The following is a 6146-nucleotide window of genomic DNA, read 5'->3' on the forward strand; positions in this document are numbered from 1 at the left end:
TGAGCTGGCGATTTCTAAGTCTGTGGTTCCGAGAGGGGGTAACCAGGCTCACTAATAAAGGTCAAGCCACTTGCCTGCCAGAATGCCCTGCTTCAGCACAGACCAGAAAGGCATTGTGATAAGCGTATCCCCGGTATAGTCAGGGGTTAATGGGAGTCGTCCCCGTCCCCCCAGTATACGGCCAGAACCATGGACCTGGTACTTGTGGTTCGGACTGTCTCCAACCAGCCATAATGTTGTGAGAGTGAAATTATGTCTAAGTCCAGCTTTGGTACATTAGAAGCAACTCTGAAACTTAACCTAAGCGTTTTTCGAAGCTACTTTTTGGCTAACTTCTTATAGGAAGGTCCAAGAGCTCTGAAAATGAATGTGCGCGTCTTTCACTCTTCCCGAGGGACTTAGAAGAATTTTGTGATATTTTTTATTAAAATGGTGTATAAGAGTATATATATAAATATATTTTATGCACTGTATATGAGCTGGCGATTTCTAAGTCTGTGGTTCCAAGAGGGGGTAACCAGGCTCACTAATAAAGATCAAGCCACTTGCCTGCCAGAATGCCCTGCTTCAGCACAGACCAGAAAGGCATTGTGATAAGCGTATCCCCGGTATAGTCAGGGGTTAATGGGAGTCGTCCCCGTCCCCCCAGTATACGGCTAGAACCATGGACCCGGTACTTGTGGTTCGGAATGTCTCCAACCAGCCATAATGTTGTGAGAGTGAAATTATGTCTAAGTCCAGCTTTGGTACATTAGAAGCAACTCTGAAACTTAACCTAAGCGTTTTTCGAAGCTACTTTTTGGCTAACTTCTTATAGGAAGGTCTAGGAGCTCTGAAAATGAACGTGCGCGTCTTTCACTCTTCCCGAGGGACTTAGAAGAATTTTGTGATATTTTTTATAAAAATGGTGTATAAGGGTATATATATAAATATATTTTATGCACTGTATATGAGCTGGCGATTTCTAAGTCTGTGGTTCCGAGAGGGGGTAACCAGGCTCACTAATAAAGGTCAAGCAACTTGGCTGCCAGAATTCCCTCCTTCAGCACAGACCAGAAAGGCATTGTGATAAGCGTATCCCCGGTATAGTCAGGGGTTAATGGGAGTCGTCCCCGTCCCCCCAGTATACGGCCAGAACCATGGACCCGGTACTTGTGGTTCGGACTGTCTCCAACCAGCCATAATGTTGTGAGAGTGAAATTATGTCAAAGTCCAGCTTTGGTACATTAGAAGCAACTCTGAAACTTAACCTAAGCGTTTTTCGAAGCTACTTTTTGGCTAACTTCTTATAGGAAGGTCTAGGAGCTCTGAAAATGAACGTGCGCGTCTTTCACTCTTCCCGAGGGACTTAGAAGAATTTTGTGATATTTTTTATAAAAATGGTGTATAAGGGTATATATATAAATATATTTTATGCACTGTATATGAGCTGGCGATTTCTAAGTCTGTGGTTCCGAGAGGGGGTAACCAGGCTCACTAATAAAGGTCAAGCCACTTGGCTGCCAGAATTCCCTCCTTCAGCACAGACCAGAAAGGCATTGTGATAAGCGTATCCCCGGTATAGTCAGGGGTTAATGGGAGTCGTCCCCGTCCCCCCAGTATACGGCCAGAACCATGGACCCGGTACTTGTGGTTCGGACTGTCTCCAACCAGCCATAATGTTGTGAGAGTGAAATTATGTCTAAGTCCAGCTTTGGTACATTAGAAGCAACTCTGAAACTTAACCTAAGCGTTTTTCGAAGCTACTTTTTGGCTAACTTCTTATAGGAAGGTCTAGGAGCTCTGAAAATGAACGTGCGCGTCTTTCACTCTTCCCGAGGGACTTAGAAGAATTTTGTGATATTTTTTATAAAAATGGTGTATAAGGGTATATATATAAATATATTTTATGCACTGTATATGAGCTGGCGATTTCTAAGTCTGTGGTTCCGAGAGGGGGTAACCAGGCTCACTAATAAAGGTCAAGCAACTTGGCTGCCAGAATTCCCTCCTTCAGCACAGACCAGAAAGGCATTGTGATAAGCGTATCCCCGGTATAGTCAGGGGTTAATGGGAGTCGTCTCCGTCCCCCCAGTATACGGCCAGAACCATGGACCCGGTACTTGTGGTTCGGACTGTCTCCAACCAGCCATAATGTTGTGAGAGTGAAATTATGTCAAAGTCCAGCTTTGGTACATTAGAAGCAACTCTGAAACTTAACCTAAGCGTTTTTCGAAGCTACTTTTTGGCTAACTTCGTATAGGAAGGTCTAGGAGCTCTGAAAATGAACGTGCGCGTCTTTCACTCTTCCCGAGGGACTTAGAAGAATTTTGTGATATTTTTTATAAAAATGGTGTATAAGGGTATATATATAAATATATTTTATGCACTGTATATGAGCTGGCGATTTCTAAGTCTGTGGTTCCGAGAGGGGGTAACCAGGCTCACTAATAAAGGTCAAGCAACTTGGCTGCCAGAATTCCCTCCTTCAGCACAGACCAGAAAGGCATTGTGATAAGCGTATCCCCGGTATAGTCAGGGGTTAATGGGAGTCGTCCCCGTCCCCCCAGTATACGGCCAGAACCATGGACCCGGTACTTGTGGTTCGGACTGTCTCCAACCAGCCATAATGTTGTGAGAGTGAAATTATGTCAAAGTCCAGCTTTGGTACATTAGAAGCAACTCTGAAACTTAACCTAAGCGTTTTTCGAAGCTACTTTTTGGCTAACTTCTTATAGGAAGGTCTAGGAGCTCTGAAAATGAACGTGCGCGTCTTTCACTCTTCCAGAGGGACTTAGAAGAATTTTGTGATATTTTTTATAAAAATGGTGTATAAGGGTATATATATAAATATATTTTATGCACTGTATATGAGCTGGCGATTTCTAAGTCTGTGGTTCCGAGAGGGGGTAACCAGGCTCACTAATAAAGGTCAAGCCACTTGGCTGCCAGAATTCCCTCCTTCAGCACAGACCAGAAAGGCATTGTGATAAGCGTATCCCCGGTATAGTCAGGGGTTAATGGGAGTCGTCCCCGTCCCCCCAGTATACGGCCAGAACCATGGACCCGGTACTTGTGGTTCGGACTGTCTCCAACCAGCCATAATGTTGTGAGAGTGAAATTATGTCTAAGTCCAGCTTTGGTACATTAGAAGCAACTCTGAAACTTAACCTAAGCGTTTTTCGAAGCTACTTTTTGGCTAACTTCTTATAGGAAGGTCTAGGAGCTCTGAAAATGAATGTGCGCGTCTTTCACTCTTCCCGAGGGACTTAGGAGAATTTTGTGATATTTTTTATTAAAATGGTGTATAAGAGTATATATATAAATATATTTTATGCACTGTATATGAGCTGGCGATTTCTAAGTCTGTGGTTCCAAGAGGGGGTAACCAGGCTCACTAATAAAGGTCAAGCCACTTGCCTGCCAGAATGCCCTGCTTCAGCACAGACCAGAAAGGCATTGTGATAAGCGTATCCCCGGTATAGTCAGGGGTTAATGGGAGTCGTCCCCGTCCCCCCAGTATACGGCCAGAACCATGGACCCGGTACTTGTGGTACGGACTGTCTCCAACCAGCCATAATGTTGTGAGAGTGAAATTATGTCAAAGTCCAGCTTTGGTACATTAGAAGCAACTCTGAAACTTAACCTAAGCGTTTTTCGAAGCTACTTTTTGGCTAACTTCTTATAGGAAGGTCTAGGAGCTCTGAAAATGAACGTGCGCGTCTTTCACTCTCCCCGAGGGACTTAGAAGAATTTTGTGATATTTTTTATTAAAATGGTGTATAAGGGTTTATATATAAATATATTTTATGCACTGTATATGAGCTGGCGATTTCTAAGTCTGTGGTTCCGAGAGGGGGTAACCAGGCTCACTAATAAAGGTCAAGCCACTTGCCTGCCAGAATGCCCTGCTTCAGCACAAACCAGAAAGGCATTGTAATAAGCGTATCCCCGGTATAGTCAGGGGTTAATGGGAGTCGTCCCCGTCCCCCCAGTATACGGCCAGAACCATGGACCCGGTACTTGTGGTTCGGACTGTCTCCAACCAGCCATAATGTTGTGAGAGTGAAATTATGTCTAAGTCCAGCTTTGGTACATTAGAAGCAACTCTGAAACTTAACCTAAGCGTTTTTCGAAGCTACTTTTTGGCTAATTTCTTATAAGAAGGTCTAGGAGCTCTGAAAATGAACGTGCGCGTCTTTCACTCTTCCCGAGGGACTTAGAAGAATTTTGTGATATTTTTTATTAAAATGGTGTATAAGGGTTTATATATAAATATATTTTATGCACTGTATATGAGCTGGCGATTTCTAAGTCTGTGGTTCCGAGACGGGGTAACCAGGCTCACTAATAAAGGTCAAGCCACTTGCCTGCCAGAATGCCCTGCTTCAGCACAGACCAGAAAGGCATTGTGATAAGCGTATCCCCGGTATAGTCAGGGGTTAATGGGAGTCGTCCCCGTCCCCCCAGTATACGGCCAGAACCATGGACCCGGTACTTGTGGTTCGGACTGTCTCCAACCAGCCATAATGTTGTGAGAGTGAAATTATGTCAAAGTCCAGCTTTGGTACATTAGAAGCAACTCTGAAACTTAACCTAAGCGTTTTTCGAAGCTACTTTTTGGCTAACTTCTTATAGGAAGGTCTAGGAGCTCTGAAAATGAACGTGCGCGTCTTTCACTCTTCCCGAGGGACTTAGAAGAATTTTGTGATATTTTTTATAAAAATGGTGTATAAGGGTATATATATAAATATATTTTATGCACTGTATATGAGCTGGCGATTTCTAAGTCTGTGGTTCCGAGAGGGGGTAACCAGGCTCACTAATAAAGGTCAAGCCACTTGGCTGCCAGAATTCCCTCCTTCAGCACAGACCAGAAAGGCATTGTGATAAGCGTATCCCCGGTATAGTCAGGGGTTAATGGGAGTCGTCCCCGTCCCCCCAGTATACGGCCAGAACCATGGACCCGGTACTTGTGGTTCGGACTGTCTCCAACCAGCCATAATGTTGTGAGAGTGAAATTATGTCTAAGTCCAGCTTTGGTACATTAGAAGCAACTCTGAAACTTAACCTAAGCGTTTTTCGAAGCTACTTTTTGGCTAACTTCTTATAGGAAGGTCTAGGAGCTCTGAAAATGAATGTGCGCGTCTTTCACTCTTCCCGAGGGACTTAGGAGAATTTTGTGATATTTTTTATTAAAATGGTGTATAAGAGTATATATATAAATATATTTTATGCACTGTATATGAGCTGGCGATTTCTAAGTCTGTGGTTCCAAGAGGGGGTAACCAGGCTCACTAATAAAGGTCAAGCCACTTGCCTGCCAGAATGCCCTGCTTCAGCACAGACCAGAAAGGCATTGTGATAAGCGTATCCCCGGTATAGTCAGGGGTTAATGGGAGTCGTCCCCGTCCCCCCAGTATACGGCCAGAACCATGGACCCGGTACTTGTGGTTCGGACTGTCTCCAACCAGCCATAATGTTGTGAGAGTGAAATTATGTCAAAGTCCAGCTTTGGTACATTAGAAGCAACTCTGAAACTTAACCTAAGCGTTTTTCGAAGCTACTTTTTGGCTAACTTCTTATAGGAAGGTCTAGGAGCTCTGAAAATGAACGTGCGCGTCTTTCACTCTCCCCGAGGGACTTAGAAGAATTTTGTGATATTTTTTATTAAAATGGTGTATAAGGGTTTATATATAAATATATTTTATGCACTGTATATGAGCTGGCGATTTCTAAGTCTGTGGTTCCGAGAGGGGGTAACCAGGCTCACTAATAAAGGTCAAGCCACTTGCCTGCCAGAATGCCCTGCTTCAGCACAAACCAGAAAGGCATTGTAATAAGCGTATCCCCGGTATAGTCAGGGGTTAATGGGAGTCGTCCCCGTCCCCCCAGTATACGGCCAGAACCATGGACCCGGTACTTGTGGTTCGGACTGTCTCCAACCAGCCATAATGTTGTGAGAGTGAAATTATGTCTAAGTCCAGCTTTGGTACATTAGAAGCAACTCTGAAACTTAACCTAAGCGTTTTTCGAAGCTACTTTTTGGCTAACTTCTTATAGGAAGGTCTAGGAGCTCTGAAAATGAACGTGCGCGTCTTTCACTCTTCCCGAGGGACTTAGAAGAATTTTGTGATATTTTTTATTAAAATGGTGTATAAGGGTTT

The sequence above is a fragment of the Ascaphus truei genome, unplaced genomic scaffold, assembly GCF_040206685.1.
Source record: "Ascaphus truei isolate aAscTru1 unplaced genomic scaffold, aAscTru1.hap1 HAP1_SCAFFOLD_133, whole genome shotgun sequence".
NCBI classification, from domain to species: domain Eukaryota; kingdom Metazoa; phylum Chordata; class Amphibia; order Anura; family Ascaphidae; genus Ascaphus; species Ascaphus truei.